Genomic DNA, 24,423 nt, shown 5'->3' with positions numbered 1-24,423 from the left:
GCCCTCTTTACCCAGTTGTTGGGTTAGAGTTAGTAGCTTATTTCATACATGGGACAAAATCCTCCCCATCTGACTCATATGTACATAAACATATACACAAACATACATATATAAACATATATATATATACACAAACATATATACATACATATATAGACACACAAACATTCATACATATATAAACATACACACAAAATGCATATAAACATAGGTACATATATAAACAAACATATAAACACACATATGTGCATACAGCCATGAGTTAATAACAAGATGTGTAACAGGACTGCCAGTAAATAGTGGGAAATGGGAAACCTCCCCTTCTAGCATAAAAAAGTGCTCTTATATAAACAATTTGTCTTATAATGACTGGAGTTTGTTTTAAAGATTTATTTTTATTTGTATTTTTTATGTATGCCTGTGTGAGTGACTGCTGTGTGTGTGTGTGTGCACACACGCATGCATGTGTGCAGAGCTCACAGAGGCCAGAAGAGGGTGTCAAGTACCCTGGAGCTGGAGTTCCAGGTAACATGGGTGCTGGAAAATGAGCTCTGGCCTCTGGAAGAGCAGCAAGGGCTTGTAACTGCTGCGCCATCTCCCCAACATTAGCTTTAAGTCCAGCATCTTCAAAAGTAAAACAATAAAGAAAACCATGCCCTGTCCCTGCCTCATTCTGTTACTAAGTACACTTTGTCCTTTAAGAATTCTTGATTTCTGGTGGTGCTAGGGATAGAGCCAGGACCTCATTCATGCCAGGCAGGCACTCTGCCCTACACTACACCCCAAGCCCTGTTTATGCTCTTTGTTTGGAGATAGGATCTCCCTAAATTACCCACATTGGATTTGAACTTTCAATGCCCCTTCCTTAGCCTCCTAGTACCTGGGATTATAGGCCTGTACTCCCAGGCTCAACTATGTTGTCTGAAACAGTTTCCTGTAGCTCAGGCCAGCTGCAAACTGGATATGAAGCTAAGGATGACCTAGACCCCTGATCCTCCTGCCTCCTCTAAGGAAGTGTTGGGATTACAGGTGTGAAGCCATCTCCTGGCTATTGGTTTCAAATGGATGAAATGAGTTAGTGTGCAAGATCTCTTTGATTCACTGGATATGGATGCGAGACACCCAGGAGTTGTCTAACCACACACGCCCAGGTGCCTCTCATCAAAAGTTGTTTGTTTGAACCAGATGGACTCAGTCAGCCCCAGCTGGATCCAGGTGCCAGGCTCTCAAAATCCGCTCTCCCTCCTTGGCCTCATCCCTGTGTTTCCCAGCTCCCTTTGTTATTGTGTTAATGGTGGGGTATCTTTCCTGTCTCTCTTTTTTTTCTGCTCCCACAAAGCACACCACACCCACCCCTGAAGTGGCCTGGCCCTGAAGTCGGACTGCGTTCTGCCACCACCCACATTAGCACAAGGGTACACCTGCCCTTTCCCAACAGCCCCTACAGGCAGGCTTTTGAGGCAGCCATAAACAAACAGGCTCATTCACTTCAAGGGAGAGAGACTCCTGTCTGTGCCTAGAGGCCTCTTCAATTGTTTAAGGTCAACCTGCCCTCCCTTGAGAAAAGGGGGAGGGGGAGATGTTCCTTCTCTTGCTTGCTTCTCTCAGCTCTAGTACACATGGGCTGAATTGAAACATTTTAGCATCCTTTGGACTCAAGAACCTGGGAGTGCGACCAGCTCTATGGCTTGATGGCTCTGCAGGCAAATGCACTTGCTTGCAGCCAAGCCCGAGAACCTTAGATCAGGCAGGTGTGCTAAGTTGTCCTCGTTCTTAGGGAGTTTTTGTCTTAGGGATGCCCAGGAAGCTAGAAAGGAAAGCTTCACTGTAAACTAGCCTCAACCCTGTGGTTGCAACCGGAATGGCTGTTTCTCAATACTCAAGGATGTCCTTGTCTCTCTGGGGCAGCAGTCCTCCAAAGGCTCCCACCAACTGCTGGCTAAGATGAAGGCAGCCTCTGACCTTCAGACTCTGGTCTCCACTGCCTTCTTCTTTGACCTCCTGTTGACGGCCGTGGGCAGCCCGGGCCCCCTCTAAGTTCTATGATCACCACTCTCCTGCCCTCTAGCCTCTGTCGGGACAGTCTTTCCTTCTGCTGCCTCTCCTGGTGGATGTCTCTTCACCAGGTTCCCAGGGGTCCCTCTTCCCCTGGGGTGGTTGGGTGGGCCGGGGCCGGCTCTCCCCTAGGCGGCCGCCAGGGGGCGGCAGGGGCGGCTGGAGGTGACAGCGGGAGGCCGCGCGGGAGGGCAGGGCGCGCGGACCGCGCTCTCGGCCCGCAGACACCGCGCCTGAGTCGTGCGCTGGGGACTCGCTGGCCGCCCGCGCACCGGACACACCGGGGCGCAGCGGGAGCCCGGCGGCCGGCCGTCCATGCGGCGGCGCTCGGGAAGCACGCGGGGCTGAGGAGTCGGCCGCTCAGGACTAGCCCAGGTGAGCAGATCGCGCAGTCCGGCCGGCCGCAGTCCAGAGCCCGGGGCAGCCCCGCAGACTGGCGCGCGTGGGTACGTCGGGGCCGGCGGCAGCTCGGGACGTCGTACCTGCTTCTTTCTTCCTTTTCTCTTCTGCTTCCTCTTTCTTTCACACTTCCCCTTCCTTTTCTCTTTCCCATCCTCTTCTATTTTCCCTTTCCTTTCTCTTCCTTTCTTTTTCCCCTTTCCTCTTCCTCTTCTTTTTCCTTTCCCCTACCTTTCTCTTTCTTTTCTCTTTCCTGGAGGCCTGCTCTGCCTTTATTCTCCATCCTTGACCCTCAACTCTAGGGCCTGGCCCCCTGGGCTTGGGGGAAGCAGCCACTGGCCCTCCTGAGGTATGCGCAGCAGCTCAGAGCTGAACTGGTGAGTTGCACCTATAGCACTCGTAGTCCCCACCCCAGCCTTGCTCCCTTTCTTAGCCTGGGATTGCTGATGGAGTGTCAGCACCTCTGGAGCCCCAGCCCCTGGCCTCCATCATTCTGGCTTCTTGGAAAGCCTCTGATCCCCAGGTCAGGTTAATCATTGCAATCCAGTGTCAGTGCTCCCCTAACTGGACCTGTTGCTGCTTCTGTACTCATATACCCGTGTAGCTCATATACTCGTGGCCCTGAATGCGACTGAACAGTTAGCGTTTGATCACTTTGCTCACCTTGAAGTGGGAGAGATCTGGAAGTGAAGTTTCAGTTTTCTTAGAAATAGCTTTAGCTGTGTCTTGGGAAGAGGATTTCGAGGTACCCACTTAGCTCGTGGAATTATGGGTCTAGTGAGATCTTAAGCAGTCCCGAAGCTTTCTGTGCTGTTAAAAGCGTGCATCCCTTGCCAGATAGTGGCTCACCCTTTGCAGGCAGTAGGTGAATTAAATAAAGCCTTGGATCTGTGGCGCTGAAGCCCGTTAGACTTTGGAGTAAGTAAAATAGCCAGAACTCAAGGAATTTTCACGGCCAACTTTCTTTGCATCTGAGACATCTGGGTATCAGCTAAGATCTCCCACCTTTTAGAGCCACTGTGTTATCTTGGACATCACTGATGTCTCTGACCTGGTAGAGACTGAAGGGATGCAGTTGCTGGCCCGGAGAGAATCTTGCTTGGGTCTCTGTGTACAAAGGTGCAAACAGTTTGCAAATGTGATTTAGATGTAGCCCTACTCAATGCCTATAGATTTTTGTTGGCACCATAGCTGAATTCCTTTGAAAAGCACAGTTCTGCCCTGGATATTAATGTGAGGAAGCAGATGAGAGTCCCGGGACTTTCCTATAAACCTCCGCAGGGCCGAACAGGGAATCCCCAAAGGTCCAGCCTGCAAAATGATTTTGGGTGGTGAGAATGCGTGGAGCCCCTACTGACACACGTGAGTGAGTGCATTGGCCTCAGGGAGGGGGAAGATGCGCTCACACGATCTCCATGCCTAGCTCAGGGCGGGGTACCAGACTGTCTTACCCTCACTCTTCGGAGCTAGGAAGTCTCTCTAGCCAGGTGTGAAGTAAGGAAAACCAGAGAGTTTTGGAGAAGATCAGGGCTTGAAGTTTCTGTTTTGCCTAGTGATCTTGTCTGTTGAGTACGGGTTTTTTTTTCCTCTCCCCAGGACTTCACTTTTATCCCCATTGGCTGTTGGTGTCCATGTTCAAGCCCCTCACCCCCAGCACCCGTATCCCATTCCCCACACGCAGAGCTCATTTATCACAATGCCCCTTCCGCATTCTTTCATGATATCTCCAATTATTTTCCTGCCCCTACCTTAAACCATGTCCAATTTACAGTAACAATCTCCCTCCTGACTCGCAGCCATGGGTGGCTCTCTTCATTTTAAATCCATCTTCTTTCATGCTGACAGATTAATATTCCTGAAATCCTGACTTCACCACATCATTCCCTGCAAGGAATCACAATGGCTCTCCAGTATTCACTTCCATTTAATTTGTCTTCAGCAAATATTTCTGAGCATCTGTTGTGTGCCAGCGACTATTACTGCGTGCTGGGGGCTTATATGGAGCAAGACTGGCTGGATCACTGGCCTCCAGGGGCTGCGAGGAGAGTAGCTAACAAATGACCACCCAGGGAGAAAGAAGGGAAGTAAAGGAGACAAACAATGAGGGGGGATGGGGGGGGAGAGAGAGAGAGAGAGAGGGAGAGAGAGAGAGAGAAAGAATATCCATGTGCAGACACAGATGAGGGAGAAATTGATTTGTGTGCACATAATAGCTTTGAAGACCTCAGCTACAGGCTGCCTTTTGAACTAGGAATGATACTTTTATGACAGATGCAGGGTCTACTGCAAATACCACATCCTCCCTCCTCCCCCTCAGTTTCTGTACACAAGTGTGCATGTGCCACATGGGTACAGAGGCCATAGGATGCCTATCTGAGTCTCAGGGGTATGCCTGTGTTTGCCTGCCCAAGCACATGACTGGCTTTGTTTGTTTGTTTGTTTGTTTTAGCAGAGGCCTTCATTTGGACCTTAGGGAGCAAGTAGTGGGGAATTGGAATTGTGATCTTAGAAGAGCCTCCCCTTTTTTTTTCTTAAAGGGGCCTTTGAACGAAGTTTTTGAAAGCAAAATACTTCCTTCTCGCCCTACCTGAAAGCCTCTGAGCCCAGCCTTCTGCCCATGCTCTCAACAAGTATTAAGAAGATCGGAATACCGGGGTTTGAAAATTCCTAAGCTGCTGGGGGTGTGACAGGAGCTGGAAGATTATGAGTAGGCTTGGCCAGGCTAGTCACAGCTACTCTCCTTCCCTAGACTGGTGGCTGACAGCTTCTCATTTAATAGCTGTCATATTTGCCCATCTTTACAAGTAACGATGGCTGAAGGCTGGTGGGAGGTTGAGGCCCCATAGGCAAAGCCTTGGCACATAGTAGGTGCTCAATATCACTTCCTATCTCTCCCGTCTACCCTGACTGATCAGTGTTTGCCAGAAGTGGGTACTCACTAAACACTCCAGAAGAAACCTGCATATAATCTCAGCCCTGTCAGGTGCAGGGTTTTGTCTGAAGGACTCAGCCCTCCACTCTAGCCCAGCCCCTAAACACACAGCTGTCCTATGTAACCATCCAGCCAGCATCCCCTGTTCTTTCGGTTCCTGTCCAGTGTCCCCAGGTCCTCTAAAGTGCACAAGCACTGGCTAGGCAGTGAGTTTGCCCCCCCCCCCCCCGTGTTTAGTCGTCTTGGGAGAGTAGCTACTTTTAATCTATTTCTCTCTTTCCCTAATCTTTCAGAGATGGGAAGCTTTAAGGATACCTTAGGTGGAAGCCAGGCAGTTGGGTGTGGTCCATGGAGTCCCTAGCCAGGCTTGAGCCTCTGTGTCTTGTCCCCGGAAGGGTGGCACTGGACAGCTCACAAGCACCCTCCCAGGACCCTTGGCAGGCTGCCCGAGGCCTGGCCAGCAGGGAAGACAGAGGTAATGAGTGATTAATGGGCCCCTCATCTAATCTCCTGCCAGGGGAAATGAAGGACCAGTCATGGGCTGGGAGCTGGTCTTGACCTGCTCCAGGTGGGCTTGGAATGTGCCCAGCTCAGGATGGGGATTAAGGCTTGAAAGACAAGAGGAAATGAGATGTTAACCCTTTAGGCCAAGGCTCTCTGAGTCCCAGCAGGGAAATGGCAGGGGAATTATCTGCAGGCATCTGACGAAAGCTGGGCATCGCTTTTGATTTATCACAGGGATGCAGCCACGTGTCTGACTACTGTAGGAATGGTCGCGGGCCTGGGCTTTGTGATCATTTTCTTTGAGGTGAAATCATGAGAGAGATGATTAATTTCTGCTGCTCGGGGCCGCATGGGTTGCTGGGAAGCTACCTGCTAGCTGATGGTATCCGCAAGTGGCAAATTTACAGTTATTGGACAAGCTTCTCCTGAAACAGTTCTGCCAACAGCCTGTCCTTTCCAGGAAGATAAACAAAGAAGGCATTTGCCCCTGGGCTACAGACCGGCTCTCCACAACAGAGTCCTGTCCACTCCTACACCAGCAGCCTGTATATGGAGAACAGAAGGTGACAGCTCTCCAGAGGCAGCTGCCTGAGTCCCAGCCTACGACCCAGCATGCTATAGGCTTCAAACAAGGTGCTATAATTTTCCTACCTGTAAAATGATGCCTTAATAGCACGGCATACCCCCACAGGGGAGATCCACAACTTTGTAAAATGTTTCACGCAGCTCCAAGCATACACCAGGGCTGCTTCAACCATAGCTATCTTTTTATCCTCTCCTATCCCTGTGAATCTCAGCCCATCCGGACAGAAGCCTCCCCTCCTCCGGGGCTCCGAGGCTCACTTCTGTGAAGTGACTTAACTCTATGATTGATATGGCTTGTTTGACCCCTGACCCTGCATGCTTTAAATTCTGGTTCCACCCTCTGCTGCTGGCCCCATGGCCCCCTGCTGCCCTTTTGATTAGACCTCCAGCCCCTTGCCCCCTGACTCTGTGCTAGCTGGACAGAATGCTGGTGGGCCGGGCGGTGATGTCAGCCGGAATCTCTGGTGGCATAGGTCAGTTCTGCTCCTCCCTGCTCACTGTTAGATTTGCTGTGACACAGCATCCCCAGGCCAAGTGACTGAGAGTAGGAAAGACTGTAAAATCAGGAGTTGTGGAGACCATCTGGCCAGGATGCAAACCCAAGCTCCTCCCCTATCCTGGCTTCCCTGAACTCCTGTCACCTCATGCTGGATGTGGGCTGATAAGTTGCAGTTACCTAATGTTTGATACGAGGATCAATCCCCCCAGTGGATGGGAGGACCCCTGGGAGCTACGAAGAGCTTGTTGCTAGTTATCGGCTGAGTGCCAGGTAGCTCCATGATGCACATATTTTGTTCTTACTCTTTTGCTTCCTTCTTTTTTGGTGGTACTAGGGATTGAACCTAGGGCCTGACCAGGCATGCCAGGCAAGTATTCTATTACTGAGCTACCTCCCCAGCCCTGTAGGGCAAGGTCTGAAGTCTCATCTCTGGTGTGTACCAACAATGCAGCCTTCGCTGCCATGGAAAGTCTGGAATAGACTCCTATCTACCCCTGCTTCACTTACAATGTTTTAGTCAGGGCCAGGCCCTTTCTCCTGCTTCAAGTGCAGAGGCTTTCTAGCTACCTGAGGGAGAGGGCCCTACTGTGCATGGAGCTCCACATCAGGTGCTGGCTTTACCTGTGTGAATTCAGGTCTTCTACGGTCAGCCAGACATTACCCTGTTCCATAGCTTAGACAGCAGAGGCTCACATAGCAAGTGTACAGCAGGGTGACCTTTGGGCTCTACCTGGCTCTAAAACAGATACTCTGGGACCAGACAGACCAGTTAGTGAATAATAGGCAACCAGAGAGTAAAACTCCATCCCTCATCTACACACAGTATGCCAGCTGTGCCTCATCTGCACATAGTATGCCAGCTGCATCTAGTGGTCTGTTTGCTCCTTCCTATATGCTTATATATATTTTTTGTTTGTTTGTATGTATGTATGTATGTATATATGGTATATGTGTGTGTATGTGTTCATGTATGTGCATGTATGTGTATGTGTGTGTAGGCCAGAGTATCATGGTAGATGTCTTCTCCAAGTAGCCTTCTACTTTATTTTTTGAGGCACAGTACCCTTACTTGTTTCCTGTTGCTTTGTTAAACACCATGACCCAGAGCACCTTGAGGAGGGAAGGTTTGATTTGGCTCCAAAAAAAAAAAAAAAAAAAAAAGACAAATGTGCATCAGCTCGGTTATCAGATGAGCTGATGCTCAGTTATCAGATGAGCTGATGCTCAGTTATCAGATGAGCTGATGCTCGGTTATCAGATGAGCTGATGCTCGGTTATCAGATGAGCTGATGCACATTTGTCTTTTTTTTTTTTTTTTTGCTAACATGGGTGTGTGCAAATATTTCTCATTTTAAACAATTATAATGAAGAGTTACTTCATTTTTATTTCTGCATGTGCTTGTGTGTGAGAGTGTGCATGTGTGTGTATGGGTGCCAATAGAGGCCAGAGACAGCATCAGATCCCCTGGAGCTGGAGTGCTACCTGATGTGGGTATTGGGAACTGAACTCAGGTCCTCTGGAAGAGCAGCCAGTGCTTTTTGATGCTTAGCCACCTCTCCAGGCTCATTTTTTCCCCTTTTCTTTTCTTTCTTTTCTTTTCTTTTCTTTTTTTTTTGTTTTTTGTTTTTTTTTTTTGTTGTTGTTGTTTTTTTGAGACAGGGTTTCTCTGTGTAGCCCTGGCTGTCCTGGAACTCACTTTGTAGACCAGTCTGACCTTGAACTCAGAAATCCGCCTGCCTCCGCCTCCCAAGTGCTGGGATTAAAGGCGTGCGCCATTGTGATGATATCCATAGCTCTTCCATATACTGTGTTAGGTAGGAGCTGGAATGTTTTTGTTTCTTCCCCAATCTCAAAAAGTCAGCACAATAGTAAAGGCATCCAATTTGCTGCTGCTCTTTATCTATTTCTGACCTCATATTCTGCTCTGGAGTCAGATCCAGGCCACATGGTCACCCGGTCATACTGACCCGTGGTATTCAAGAACCCACAGAGAGCAAACTGGAGACCCACGTGAGTACCAGAAGCAGAGGAGGACTCAGCGGTGACCCACTCCTCTCTTTCTTATTTATTCTGTTCCTGCCTCAGGCCCAGATCAGGGGAACTCAACACTCTTTGCTTCTCGGGCCAGGAAGACCCATGGTAGGGTGGGGACTTTCTGAATTCCACAGAAGGAAATTATGTCAGTGTTCACAGAGGCTCCTTAAAGGAAGATGTTGGCAACTTCTTAGATTGTGCTCACACATGTTACTGATTCCATATGGGCCTTGCTGTGTAACCATTCATTCATGCTTCTAACCCTCTCCCAGTCCCTACTATGCACCAGGGACCAACACCATGCATTGTAAAAACATGTGGATCTAGATCCAGCTGCTGCTTGTGTGGCTTTGGACAGCATCAGTTGAGCATCAGTTTCCTCTCCTGTACAGTGGGCCGGTAATCTTTATACATAAGAAAACGTAGTAGAGTTAGCCTAGTGTGTGCTCAGACACTGCATTTGTTAGCTTCCTGTTACTGTAACAAAACACCTGAGGCAATCAACATAAGGAGTAAGGGCTTGTTTGGGCATATGGCTCCAGAGGTCTTATGGTTTTATTTGTGGCACCAAAGTACATCATGGCAGGAACATACAGTAGAGGAAGATGTCTACCTTGTGCCCAAAATGCAAAGAGAGAGATGAGAGAGCTGGATGTCAGTATGCTTCGAAGTTTACGCCCCCATATGACCTCTCTTCTTCCATTAGGCCCTACCTCCTAAATGGGCTGCTACCCTCTAATAGCGTTACCAACTGGGGACTAAGACTTTTTTTTTTTGGTTTTTCGAGACAGGGTTTCTCTGTTTAGCCCTGGCTGTCCTAGAACTCACTTTGTAGACCAGGCTGGCTTCGAACTCAGAAATCCTCCTGCCTCTGCCTCCCGAGTGCTGGGATTAAAGGCGTGTGCCACCACGCCCGGCTGGGACTAAGACTTTTACCATGCAGGCTGGAGAAGCGCCGCCTCAGTGGTTAAGAACGTGCTATTTCTTCAGTGGATCCAAGTTTGTTCTCAGCACCCACATGGTGACTCCCAACTGCCTGTAAACTCCAGGTCTTCTTGGGGAATCCTATAACTTTGGCATCCTTAGGCACCGGTGTTCATGTACATGTATGCCACACATACATAAAAATGATAAAAACAAATATTTTAAAAGAAAAAAATTTATGTGCCCCTTTGAGGGGCACATTCAAATTAAAGTAGACATGAAGGGGCTACTATGTTCCTTAATAAGCATGAAAATGAAAACTCTGATCTATACACACACACACACACACACACACACACGTATGTGTGTGTGTCTTATAGTCTTATAGGAAGATGTTATTTCTGCCTAAAAGCATGGTGGTTCTTACAGCTATAGGCAGAGGCAGGTAATAGGAAAATCATTATAACTGTAGTGGACAGCCCATCAGACCCAGATAAAAGGCACTGGACTCAGTGGTGGGACTTTAGAAAGACATGGGGTGGGAGGCAAGACCCAGTAGGAAACAGTGGGGGTAGAGGGAAGAGAGAGGGTTAAAGGAAGCTGAAGCCATTTGTCCTTTATGAGAATGCTATATCCTTGGTTAGCTTGCAGGATCCAGCTACTTCCCATGCCTCAGATGAATGCAGTGTACGCCTGTGCCTGGCACAGCCTCCACACACCGTGCAGTTGCTTCTATGTACACAACACAGCCTCCACACACCGTGCAGTTGCTTCTAGCCCACAGTATCTCTTAGCATCCCCTCCTCTCAGCGTGCCACGATGGTTCCTTTGCTCTGTCAGAAGCCGTGAGGTTCTGTCGTCCTCCTTATCTTGCTGTGTTCTCAGCCTGGTGCGTATGAATGACAGCCTGACAGATGGTGTCAGGCGGGGTTCAGCAGCCTGTTCCTTACAAGGGGTCAGAGGGTTGATATCCGAGTTTTGCAGGACATGGTTTTCCGGTGCACCTAATTAGTGCTGCCTTCTGAGCATGAGAGAAGCCACGGGCAGTCCATAAAGGCAAGGTCATAGGTGCAATCCAATAAAACTTTATTTAGGAGCTGGAGAGGTGGTTCAGTGCTGTGAGCCCTTGCGGCTCTTGTGGCGGATTGGTGTTTGGTTCCCAGCATCTGCATTGGGTGGTTCACAACTGCCTGGGACTACACTTGCAGGGGATCTGGCATCATCTTCTGACCTCTTTCGGGGTCCTGTGTGCATAAACATGCACATATTCTTAAAGAAAAATAAAATCTCACTAAAATCCTGTATGGATACTCTGATGATCCCGGCATCCATTTCACATCATAGCACATTCTCTGTCTGTCTGTCTGTCTGTCTTATTCTGTCTCTGTCTGTCTTTCTCTTATCCTGTCTCTGTCTTTGTCTGTCTTTCTGTCTCTCACTGTCTCTCTCTGTCTCTGTCTCTCTGTCTCTGTCTCTCTTTGTTGTTCAACCATTTGAAAATGTGACCCTCTCTTCCCCCTAAATGGCAGTCAGTCAGTCAGGCTTGACCCATGCCTTCCAGTCTAGTTCCACACACTATTGAAAGCCTTTTCAGTGCCAGGAAGAGTGACTGTGAACATCGGGTGAGGAATTTGTATTGCTGTTGTGACAAAATCCTTGATAAGCAGTTTCAGAGAAGAATGGGTTACCCAGCTTAGAGTTCAAGAGGGTGATTCCAGGGTGACCAGGAAGACACTGCAGTAACGAAGGAGTGACAGCAGGGGAAGGAAGCTGGATGGTCTTTTTGCACCCACAGCTAGGAAGCAGAGCCACCCTGTAAGACCCCAGGGCCCACCCACAGTAGCCTCTGCTTCCTCTTAAAGTTTCCACCACATCCTCAAACAGCACTACCAACTGGGAACCAAGCTCAGACACACAACTGTATAGATGTATTACAATTAAAATACAGCAGTGCCCCAGGTAGTCTACAAAAATCATAGGTGTTCCAGTGTCCCTGAGAATCTAGTTCAAGTCATAAGTTTTAGAAAAAAAAAGTTATTTGTGAGCTTGGGTTATACCAACTTAATGCAATCGCCATAATACAACTTGCTATACTTTGAGTAGTCATTGTAGTGAATTTTATATATATATATATATATATATATATATATATATATATATATACTTTCAAAATTCTTAGCATCAATGACTGTAGTGATATACCTTTCCAAGATTCTGCCAACTGCAGATTGAGTGTGTGTGTGTGTGTGTGTGTGTGTGTGTGTGTATTGAAAAAGATATATGTTTGCTTGTTCTTCAGGATGGTTTCTTTGTGTAGTTCTAGCTGTTCTGGAAGTCACTCTATAGTTCAGGCTGGCTTCACACTCAGACATCATCCTGCTTCTGCCTCCCATGTGCTGGGATTGAAGGCGCGTGCCACCACTGCCTGGCTCAGATTGAAAATAGTTTTAAAACTTTATATCAGTATTGAGTATGGTCAGACCTTGATTTTTGTCTTTATCTACTAGAGATAGATGGTACACTATCCATTTACCTAACATGTACAGTACATGAGGCAGTATAAGTAATCCAGGGATGGTTTAAAATGCCCAGGCAAGAGGATGAGTATAGCTCATGCCATACCATGCCATTTATATAAGGTAGTCTCTTGCATAGCATCTGCAGTGTGTGAGATAGTATCAGTGCCCCCAGGAGTAATTTAAGGCATATGGGAGGATACATACACACACACACACACACACATACACATATATATACACACACACATATATATGTTATATACAAATACCATGACATTTTATATGAGGGACTTGAGCATTCATGAATACTGTTGTTGTTGGGGATGCTGACGAGGCTAAGAATATTGATGGGTAAATACATTGTATCCTGTTCTAGTTCCCGATTAAAAGGGTGTTTTTCACATTGCTCTCTTTGATCCTGGGAGTCCAGTAGTTCTGAATCCTCCCCATCCTGATGGTCTGTGGTATGGAATTAGACTCGATTCTGCCTGAATCCACCAGGGAAGGGCACAGAAGGCACTCCCAGGCTTGCATTTGGCACATGGTGAATGCAGGATAAACTTGTTCCCTCTTCTCCCAACTCGACTCAAAAGTCCTGTGTTTTTTGGTCAGCTCCAAAACCACGCTGAGCCTCTTTGAGCTTGCTTCCCTGGTTCTTTCCACATGCAGTAAAGTCACTAACCTTTTTAAATGGAAACAAAAACAGAGGCTGTTGGAAAGCTGAGTTCCCCGCCTGGGTCACCAGCTCTCCCTCATTGGACAAAACACAGCTCTGTGCAGACTGCTGGTTGGGGCCAGAGGAGAGGCCCCAGCTCCAGGGACCAAGGCTCCAGCTGGGTGCAGACCCGGCTCTCCAGACAGGAGGGGCTGCCTGGCCTGCTGACTGCTTCCATCTCCACAGCTCCTGGGTGGATCTTGGTTTCAGAGATTCCTATGGGCAGAAAAGTGGGATTCTCTCCAGATGGGAGACCACCAGCCCTGAAGGTGACTGCGAGGCTGTGGTTCTTGGCTCCCAAACCTGCTTTCACTGTATGTGTTGGATAGGACCCCGACTTGAGCAAGCGTGCGTTTGTGTTGTTTAGGGGGCGATGGCGCATGGCCATGTGTGCTTTCTGACCTGGGGGTGGGGGGACCTGGTAGGATGGGAAGGGAGGCAGCTGTTGTCCTTTGGCCAGGGAGGGTTTTTCTCATTGTTTTGTTGGGCAGGGGGCTGGTGTCCTTGGGCAGAGAGCTCTTTGGTGTATAGACAAGTGGTCTTGGCGTTGTGGGCCTGAATTTTGAGTTTTCCTTTGGCATTGGCTTGCCGTTTGATTGCCAGAGTCATTGCCCATTGTTGTATCACTAATTCTTCACTCCCGAATGAACAGGTGGATATTTGACCTTCACCCTTACCCAGCAGTGATACGATGTTTCTTCTCTTCCTGGAGAGTGGTTGGTCATAAGGACCCAAGGGACCACCACTCACAGAAGCAAAGTCACGCATCCCCTCTTTTCTGCTCCTGCTTGTGGCCTCGATGGGGACCACATGAGGACCTGTGCACCTGCTTTATTTCATCCTTCCCCTCCCAGCAGAGAAACGCTCCTGGGGATCTGATGGAGATGGGGAACTACCACATCCTGGCCAGAAGTACTGGTGACTTCCCCCTTCCTCAGCAGAGACCAAATGGGGACTTAGGGTTTTGTCTCTCGCTGAGCGTGCTGTGGGAAAAGCCCCTCCAGGACTTTAGCATGTCAAAAGAAGACAGTTAAATGGAGGCTTTAAATAAGAGCTTTGTTCATAGCACAATGCCTATGATGTGCAGGGTTAGCACAGAATCAGTCACGAGAACCAAGCAGGTCTTCTGCTGAATTTGAAAAAGGACAATAGGTGGAGGCCAACACTAAGCTGACAGAGATGTTAGAGATACCCAGTGAAGGTTCCATCATGAAAGTGCCTCAATAAATAATTATCTATATGCTTGAAATAAATAAAAAACATATTAGTAAAGAAAAAGAAGAAAGACTATTATCCATCAATTATCTGTCAATCTATCTGCCTATCAAACATCGGTCTACCATCTATTATCTATCTATCTATCTATCTATCTTATTCATTCACACATAAATCAATCAATCATCTATGTGTCCACCAATCATTTTCTTTCTATCTATCATATGCTATGTACCTTTCTAGTTGTCAATTATGTATATCTCGGACTTCTCTCTATCTGTGTAATGCTGGGATTGAATCTAGGGTCTTACACATGATAACTAATGTTCTGCCACTAAGCCCTGGAAATTCTATTTCTAAATATTAAGCTTATTACAAGTTAACAAGCTGTAATAATGCCTGATTCTTGGGTACCAAGGGGAGTGTTTAAATCGAGCTAATTCTTCTTCATCTCGGATGCTTGTCGTTTTCCGCAGAGGGGACATCTGAGATGGCCTCAGTGAGTGTGAACTGTCTACTCTGCTGCCGTTAACTGCTCACTAAACTATGCCATAGATTAAACAGGGACACTCTGTGTACCCTTCCATCTTCTCTCCCTTTTGTCTCCACTCTGCTACCTTTAACCACCATCTGCACTCTCCTTCCATGAGTTGAATGGCTTTAGAATCCACATGTAAGTGAGAACATGGGTGTGCCTTCTTGTGTCTGACTTATTTTACTCAGCATAATATTCTCAAGTTCTATCCACATTGTCGCAAATGACAAGGTTCCCTTCCTTTTTAAAGGCTGAGTAGTGTTCCACTTAGCATTTCCTTATCCATCCATTGGTTGAGGGCATTTGCATTCATTTCTACATCATGGTTATTGGGGAGAAGTCAGCAAAGAGCCTGAGAGCTCATACGTCATACATCACTAGACAGATTAAGTACTTAAGAATAAATACAAAAAGAGGAATTGCTGTACCAAACTTTCTTTGCAGCTTTTTGGGAAACTTCCATACAGCAGCATTTGATGCTTGTTGCTCTAAATCCCGCTCTAATTGGTATCATTTGAAAGTTCCACCCCTGTGACTCTCAGCCACAACTGCCATCTTGAGTCTGTTTGATAGTCGCTATCCTGACATGGGTAAGATGGAAACTCATCCCTGCTTTAAAGTTCTGTTTCCCAGTCATTATAGTTGTTCAGCGTCTCTTCGTGTTCTCTTGAGTGCCGCCTGTCAAGGCCCTTCGCCTGCTTCTCACCCTTTGTTGTTGTTGCTATTGGGTCGAGTCCTGTTCGTATTTTGGATATAATCCCATCCGAGATTCACGGTTTGTAAACATCTTCTCTTAGTTCACAGGCTATCTTTTCACACCGCTCCTTTTCCCTTTGCTTGCAAATACTTTTGTGTTTGCTGTAATCTTATTCATGTTTTTGTTTTGTTGCCTGTGCTTTGGGGATCGGATTTTAAAGAGTCATTACTCATAGCAATGCTATGCAGTATCTCTGAGATTTATAAAAATAGTTTCTAGTCTCATGTTTAAGTTTTTCATTCTGCGTGGAATTTTTAGAAGGGGAACACATAATAACTGAAGTCAAGTCTCACCGGATGCACTGCCTAGGAGAGTAGAGGCAGGAGGATTGAAGATGTAACAAGTTATCCAACTTGAACCACAGAGAGAAGCAGACCTGGGCTAAAAGTCAGGTGTCTGCAGGACTATAACAAAAGATCCGAAGTCTGTGCTTGTGCGGTCCCAGGAGAGAAGAGAGTAGACAGGGCCAGAGGCTTCCGGGATGCAACCATTCCCAAAAAAGTTTTCAGTTGTAGCATAAGACACAACCTCAACTCATAGAAGTCTAGCACCAAGACCCATAACAGTCAACTTTCGATTTTGGGGACAGTCTCTTGCTGGGTAGCCCAGGCTAGCCTCCGGCTTGCTGTTGTCTTACTGCAGCTTCCTAAGTGCTGAGATTACAAGGTCACGGTCAAACTTCTGAAAACTGATTTTGAAGAGGAATAAAGGAGGAGGAGCTGGAGGGGTAGGGAGGAAGTGTTGTGATTGAGAGAGATACTTCGATCACAGCGACGCGTATCCCTGTTCATCTGTGATTGCACGCGCGCCTGTGTGAGTGTGAGTGTGTGTGTGTGTGTGTATGTGTGTGTGTGTAGGTCAGTGGTTAGTGCTAAATGCTTTCCTCTCTTGTTCCACTTTCCTTGCTCAGCCGGGTTTCTTGGTGTACCTGGGACACACAGATTCTGCTAGTCTAGATAGTCAGCTTTCTCGGGGGATTGACTCCCTGTCTCCACCTCCCAAATGCTGGGATTACAGGTGTGTGCCTGGTCTCTGTTTATGGGGGCTCCTAGGGGTCATATTTTCATCTGCATACTTGTGTAGCAACCGTTTTACCCATGAGTCGTCACTTGAGCTCCCCACTTGGTCTCTGAGAAAGGTGTGTGGGGGAAGTTGGAGAAACGCGGACTGCAGTTGAATGACTGGCAGGTTGGATGAGGCCAGGTGGAAACTGCACAGGAGAGGTTATGGGAGAAAGAATGCAGAGGAAAAGAGTTGGCAAAAGATTGAGCCCAACACACAGGGTGTGAGGTTCACGGAAGGCTGGGTGAACACTGAGCTCCAGTCTCTGGAGACACGGTGACGCCCCTCCTAGCATCCAGGGCTGAATGTACAGCTGGTGCACATTGCACGGAAATAGCCATCGACAGGAGGAAACTAGAAGCTGATGGGTGGATAGGTTGTGAGATGTGGGGCTCCTGGGAGCTTAATGTGACCCCCAGTCGCAGAGGTCAGGATGAGAGAACACCAGTCAGAATTTGTGGTGCTTGTGCTATTGCTAGCAATTTTTCCAGTGTCTGCTAGAGTGAGCCAGTAAAGGGAGACAGATGTGAATGGAGCCACCGCAGTGCTGATGGGGTTCAAGTGACAGATCTGTTAACAGCTTTCTTCTTCTGAAGCTCAATTTCCCTTCATAGTTTTGCTTGAGCTCACTTTCCTTAGAAGCCGCCTTAGTTTATGTGCTGGGCATCTCTTTGGTATTGACTTAATCTCTTAATCACCACACCTGATGCCAGCTTGACCTAATGCTGGCCTGTCATGGATCCTGTCAGGAACATAAGTCTAAGGTGCTCGATTTCTGCTTCTCTCTGAAGGGCCAGTCAGAGCTTCCAGCACACAGGCTGCAGCTGTGGTTGCTACAAATCATTGACCAGATTTCTGTTGCTTTAAGAAAGAAAGAAAGAAAGAAAGAAAGAAAGAAAGAAAGAAAGAAAGAAAGAAAGAAAGAAAAAAGAAAGAAAGAAAAGAAAGAACGATGTAACACAAACCTGGCGGTGTAGGCCTCAGGGCAGAGCAGGAAAAGGCAAATTCGTCCCCCTGACACTCGGAAGTACCAAGGGCAGAAAGTGGACCCAGCTAATTTATGGCTCATGCTCACGAGCAGGCGTGCAGGGAACTGGGGAAAGATCCTAGACTCAGGACCAGAGCTGGCAGGCAGTGAGCTGGGCAGAGCACAGCTTACACCTCCCCTGACTGGAGCCCAACTGCAGCCTGGGTGCTGTGCAGTGGAGAATATTGGCCATCAGGCCTTTGGGGAATGTACAGTTGATGCTGTGTGCCGGAGCCCAGCTGCAGCCTGGGTGCTGTGCAGTGGAGAAAGTTGGCCATCAGGCCTTTGGGGAATGTACAGTTGATGCTGCGTGCCAGGGGGAGGCTTCAGAGCCGTTTGACATTAGATTATGAGGCAGTAAATAATTAGCACTCTTCTATTTACGTTTTTTCTATAGGTTTTTGGCTTTTCTTAATGTGCATTTTTTAAAATGGGGGGTAGGGATTGGTATCCAGGAACATGTGTAATTTTGTATACATAGGGTTTTTTTTTTCCTAATAGAAAAACCATGTTATCCATAACTCAGCTCTGAAGTTTCACCAGGTCCACTTGTGAGTGAGCATGTCATGTCACTTGCTCTCTAGGAATTTGTTCTTGTATTGTTAACACATACATGAACCCTCCTTCCCTGGTGTGTGTGTGTCATTCTGCAGACGCTCTGCAGAATGACAAAGGCATTATAGGTGATGGGACATAGATTCTAATGAAGAAAAGGCAGGCTAAGACCCTAAGTCAGAAGAAGGGAAAGATGGTCTGAGCTGACACTCTCCTTGTCCCAGGGTTACCTTGCTTTTGGCCAGATTGTCCTAACGTAGGTGTTAGGAATGGTATAGCTCACTGTTGAAGCTCAGGACAGCCCATTGGAAAAGTCGCAGGTCCCACGCAGAACTGGGCAGAAGTAGTGTGCTCTTTTTTCTTTGATAGCCCCAAGCCAGGCTGTATAGTCTGTTCATGGAAGAGGATTCTTGGAGAAGTTGTGACTGGGGGAACAGCTGGATTCGTCGGCCTCTAGGTGTCTGAATCCTAGGGAGGGTTACCTGTGACCCAACTATTTCCTGGGTGTTCAGGGCTTTAGAAGTACTCATCTCCGAAGCACTTAGAAACATGTAGTGTTTGCTACTATAGACCACCACTGCTGTTCAGATCCCTCGCTGAGCAGCCTACCTTGAAGAGAAGACCCTCCTGGTGAGGTAGAGTGCTAGCCTTGGATGTCACCCAAATGGGTACCTGCTGTGCATGAGCGCTGTGCCAAGCACCAACTCAGAAAAGAGGAGGAAGTCTTAATGGTAATGATACACTGTGACAGCAACTGAACTGGAGTTCCTTTTATGAGATTTAGACTGAAACAATGTCACAAAGCTGATGGACTTCTGTGGTCAGGCAGATGCTGAAGCCAGAGGAGAAAGTCCCTCGCCTTTGATCTGATACGTCTTCTGACGCTGAACAAGGCAATGCTCCAGAGGCCAGCACACGTGGCTCATGCATTTGAAACATCCTGCCTGCCTGCCTGCCTGATTATTTCGACACTTGAATATTTTCCCTAGTTACCTGAACAAACATAAATCCACAGCAGTGTTAATGACCGTGAAGATGATGCTGTCTATGCGGTCACCGACTTTCTCCAGGTGAGGAAGGAGCTGCCAGGGTGCTCTCCCTTGATGGAGAACAAAGCCGGTGGCGAGGTTTGCTTGCTAGGAGCCAGGATGTTTGAATGGATTGCCACATTTTTTTCCTGACTCACATTCTGTGTGTTTCCTCGTTGCTCAGGGTGAGCTAGTCGTTCTGCAGTATGGGGGTTCCATGGGAAGAAATGAGTTTTGTGGCTGAGTGACAAGAGGAAAAAAAGGGCTGGGCCCTATGACGTGACACGGTGGGAGGAAAGACCATCAGCCAAGGACAAATTGGTCGGGGAACATTCCTCTGGCTGTCCTCCATCCAGGGGAGAAGAAGCTGGGGATGTGACAAGGTTGGGGGAGGCCCCAAGGTCAGTTTCAGTGGACACCCCTCGGCCTGGGGCTGGATTCCCTGAAAGGGCTGTGTGGGTTCCTGACTGCCTGGAGATTTGAGAGGTCAGAGCCTCCACAGAGGCAGCAGCATATGTCTGTATCTGCAGTGGTTAGTCTGTCTGCCTATTCCCAGGCCTCTCTGTGAACATCTGCTGAACATGCGTGGCAGCATCTCCAGAAAAAGGAGAGAGTCCTGCCCTCTGCTGTGTAAAGCTCTGGCTGGGGAGCTGGCAAGAAAGAAGATGCGAGTTCAGTTCCCCGGCACTCACAGAAAAAGACAGATGAGGGATCTGTAATCCCAGCACTGCAGAGGTGGAGACAGGTGGATTCCCAGAGCTTGCTGGCCAGCCAATGTCGCCAAATAGGTCAGCTGCAAAGCTCAGTGGCAGGTCTTATCTCAAAAAATGAGGTGAAGGACTGGACAGATAGATGGCTTGCTTGGCTGTTAAATACTAGACATACAGGCCAGAAGATGGGAACTTGGGTCCATAGAAACCCATGTGAAACGACAAGGGGGTGTGGTATCTGCTTGTAATTCCAGCCTTTGGAGGCAGAGCTGGGTTCTCCAGAGCAAGCTGGCTAGCAAGACTAGTCATATTGGAAAGCGCTGCGTTTGATAGAGAGTTCCTGCCCCAGTGAAAAAGGAAACTGATCAAACATGATTCCACTTATTAACCTTTGGCCATCAATGCCTGTGCATAGAGATGTGATGAAGGAGGAGGAGGAGGAAGAGGAACAGGAAGAGAAGGAGGAGGAGGAGGAGGAGGAGGAGGAGGAGGAAGAAGAACAACAATAATAACAACAACACACACGAAACATGAAAAAGGATAAAAATAAGATGGCTAGCAATTAAGGAAGACATTTGACACATACCTCTGGTTTCTACATGTGTGCAAATCCCAGTAAGAGAAGAACATCATGTTTATCATTCAGCCACTCATCCATTCATCCAGCCAGCCAGCCAGCTTTTTCTTGCCCCCTGCCATCTCCCAGGCAGTGTGTCTGGATGCTGGTGTTTATAATGGTAATTACAGTCTCTTGCCTTTAGAGACCTTCCTAACTATCAAGGAGCAAGTGTAGGCAGATGGTGTCTGATACCTGTTCAAAAACAAGAGTTCCTTCTCTTAAGGTTCGAGGCTGTGCCCCTCCCTCTCAGCTGGCATGTTTGCACATTATCTTATTAGTTAACAGTTAATGCTAACTGTTGCTGGCCTGCCCAGCCTTTTGACATTGCAGTAGGACATTGTTGTCTACAAAGTTCACTGTTGAGAACGATGCAGTTCTAGTTCCAATCAATCAATCAATCAATCAATCAATAAAAGAATCCTTATAATGTTTTAAAGAAATGTATAGTTGAGTGTTAGGCTGCATTTGTAACTGTGCTTGGCTGCATGTAGCCGGCAGGCTGCCGGTTGGACAGCCTAGAATGCTATGCCTTCCTCTGCCTGTGCAGGGTAGCCTGTTCTGTTTAAGCAGGGCTCCCTTGAAGAAACAAAGCCTCGTTTTCTGCCTCTTGCTTTTGGGCATTATTTCTAGCAGCTTTTCCTCTTCTCCGGCCAAAGCTTCCTCCTACCCATAGTGGTTTCTCTGTTAGGGTATGGGGACACCCATGTCTCCTCAAGGGACATTATCATCTCTTCCCAGTAGACCTTGGTCTTTACTCTGTGGCTTGCCACAGGCGCAGCCGGACCCTCAGTCCTCAGCTCTCTGCCATTCTCCCATCCTCTCTACAGGGCAAGGTTCATCCATTCCAAACATATTAAGCTCCGTGACAACTCTGGAAGCCTTCATCATTTTCAGCCCTTTCCCCCAGGCCTCGTCCCTTATCCAGATGTTGCTTTCCCAGTTTGTTTGTGGGTTGGGTAGCACACTGCACCCCAGATCAGGTGCTTAGTGAGAGATGGTTTTCAGTCTTCGTCAGCTACCCTAGATTTGGAGACACGGGTTGCTGGGACATGGCCAGGCTCCTTCAAAAATCCTTGACCCTGGTTCTTTGCTTATGAGTCACTTCCTGTCCCAGGGGACTAGTGCCCTTTGTTTGCTTGGGTGTTTGCCTTACGTTGTGTGTGTTCCAGGCATTTGTGTGGGAGGAGGGCCGAGAGGTGGAGAACAGGGACCTGGAGTTGGGCCCTTCTGGTGTTGACTTGAGGGGCTGAGCGGACCCCCTTTCAGAACCAGATGAGTCGAGTAGGAGCTTTGTTCATAGCATGAGGAAAAAGGGCAGGAAAAATACTCAGAGGAAGGGGCCATGTGGGTATATCATAGCTCGGGGCACATTGGCATCTTCAGGGGTCAAAGGAACTATAGTCTGGATCTTCCAACATGCCCTTGTCCTCTCCGACTCAAGCCCTGTGGCCTCCCAGGGTGTGGGGGCTGTGACTGAACCACATCAGGTGACTTGCTCCGCCTTCCTGGCATCTTACTGGATCTGAGAGAAGGTGAGCTCTCCAATCTCTCGGGAACATCCACTCTGACAGAAACTGCATTGTTAGACCTTATGTTCAATGTCAAAGCTATAAATCATGAGCAAACCCCAGAAGGAGCCTCAGCCCCAAGGAGCCCTTGTTTACTCAGTGGCTCACACACTGTTGCCAGAAGTATCTTCGGGGAACCTCCTTTTACCAGGCTCCCCTCCTCCAGAGCTCACAATAGCTCTTTCTTGTCCAACTCCTCAGAATCAGCCCCACGCTGCCTTACAGGGTCTTAGATAACAGGCTTAACTGGGCTCCTCATGTTTTATTCCACTCAGCCACAGTTCTAACCCTTTATTGTATCTGCCCTTTCCAAGAAGGAACTTTGAACTTACACGTCTGTAAGCCACAGTGAGGCATACCCTCCCTATATGTGATAGATGCTGGCATTTCTCCTCTAATTAACTTATTTTCCTGTTAATAAATGCTGGTCATGACTCAAAAAATTAATCTCATGATGTAAATGGGAGGTGGGGACACACAGTTAGATAAACAGAGTTGGTTGAGTAGAAGATACCTCATGGAAGCCAAGGAAGTGACAGAGCTTGCAATTCTCCCACAGGAAGCTCCCAAACTGGAGGTAGGGACGACTAATGAAATCTGATGAGGAGCTGGGTGTAGCAGATTCCAGAACTTTGAAGTCTGAGGCAGGAGGACCAGAAGTTCAAGGTCAACCTGCATCATCACTTAGTAAGACTGTCTCAAAAATCCAAATCCAAACCCAAAACTAAGAAATTAATCAGAAGAAGTAGTGTCTTTTTTTTTTTTTTAAGTTTGAAGTTAATTTGTTTTTTTTAAACATTAGTCAAAATGTAATTGAGCATCCAGCTCCAGTATGTTTGGCTACTTATTTATTTTTACCTATCAATGTGTTATGCAGCCACATAAAAATATACTCCAAATATAAGTTTTAAAGGGGTGAAGCAAAGATGAAAGAAGCTATGTTTTAAATGGCATGCAAATGGATACCTTCCTTCTGATGGGTTAAAGCACAGTACTCATGGAGGGAGATTGGAATGGCGCCATCAACAGTGACTGGTCATGGAGCTGTTTCAGCCTGTGCAGAGTGTTTGCCTTGCATGCTTGGGACTCTATGTTCAATCCCAGCACTGTGCAAACTGGGCATGGTGTGGAAGATGATAAGTTCACGGCCCTAGGCCACTAGAGTCCTCATTCTGGGTCCTTTACATAGCACCTGGCCCTCTCTTTCATGCTCTGTCCCTTATATTTGTCACATATTATAGATTGATGGAAGGTTTCCAGTGCTTGTCCTTGGGAGTTAATCTTGATACCTCCCCATCTCTTGCACTGTGGAGGGGACCCAAACACATCTCTTCGTGAGTAAATATTTATTAGCCAGTAGTTTTTAGGAGCTTGGCAAAGCTTGCTCTGCCTACCAAGTTCAGTGCCTTGTCTTGGTGCGTACCTGTCCTGTACCCACCCGCAGAGGCCGTGCTGGGATTTGGAGAGGTTTTTAACTGATCTGGTTTGCTGACGTCTTCCTGGTAGATCATGGTGGAACTTCTGGCTGACGGTCAAGACTGAAAGGGCCTTCAATACCTTGAGTAATTGCACGAGCTGCTGATGGGTAATTAGGAGTGATTACAGTCAAGAGGCTTTCTTTCCTGAACCTCAGGAAGGATGGGTGCTAACTTAAAATCTGGGTTCTTTCTCCCTGTACATAGGCATGTTCAATTCTCATGACTGTCTGGGAAGAATGTGGAGAGCAAGTCTTTGAAAACTCCGCCATCTTTCTAAGAAATCTCCAGTACTCATGGCTCCCAGGACTGTGTGATTCTGGCTCCTCTTCCTCACCTATAGGTTCCATCTTGACTCCTCCTCTCCATCCCCCTCCTCTGTCTCTCTGTCTCTCTGTCTCTCTGTCTCTCTGTCTCTCTGTACTTGTCTCTAAAACTCTCAGCCCACCTTCCTTTTCCACTGCTCAATCACAGGCTCTAGCCTTATCTTGTGCCTGCCCTCACCTGCCTGTAGACAGCAATCCACACTCACCTAAGCTGCTCTAGGCAGTTTTTGTTTGTTCATTTCTGTGCTGGGAGTTGAACACTAGCTCTGGGCTATAGCCTCAGCCCTAGGCGGTATTTTTAAGCAGTTTTATTGACATATAATGTATTTCATCAGCAATTTAATGGTTTTTAGTCTTCTCACAGAGTTGGGTAATTACT

The 24,423-nt window shown here is 47.6% G+C and overlaps 1 protein-coding gene across 1 annotated transcript in view; it reads left to right on the top strand.

The window, feature by feature from the left end:
* The first annotated feature begins 2,282 nt into the window (after positions 1-2,282).
* The window catches only part of Thsd4 (thrombospondin type 1 domain containing 4), a 552,037-nt gene continuing 529,896 nt past the window's right edge, over positions 2,283-24,423 (top strand). Inside the window, exon 1 of the mRNA XM_085844687.1 lies at positions 2,283-2,430. The gene's annotated coding sequence lies outside the window, so the exon portion shown is untranslated. The remainder of the gene's footprint in view (positions 2,431-24,423) is intronic.

Source organism: Mus caroli, unplaced genomic scaffold (genome assembly GCF_978045245.1).
Source record: "Mus caroli unplaced genomic scaffold, Mus_caroli_1 scaffold_11, whole genome shotgun sequence".
In the NCBI taxonomy this organism is placed as follows: Eukaryota; Metazoa; Chordata; class Mammalia; order Rodentia; family Muridae; genus Mus; species Mus caroli.
Note: the sequence above shows the minus strand (reverse complement) of the source record. Positions and strands in the feature narration are given on the sequence as shown.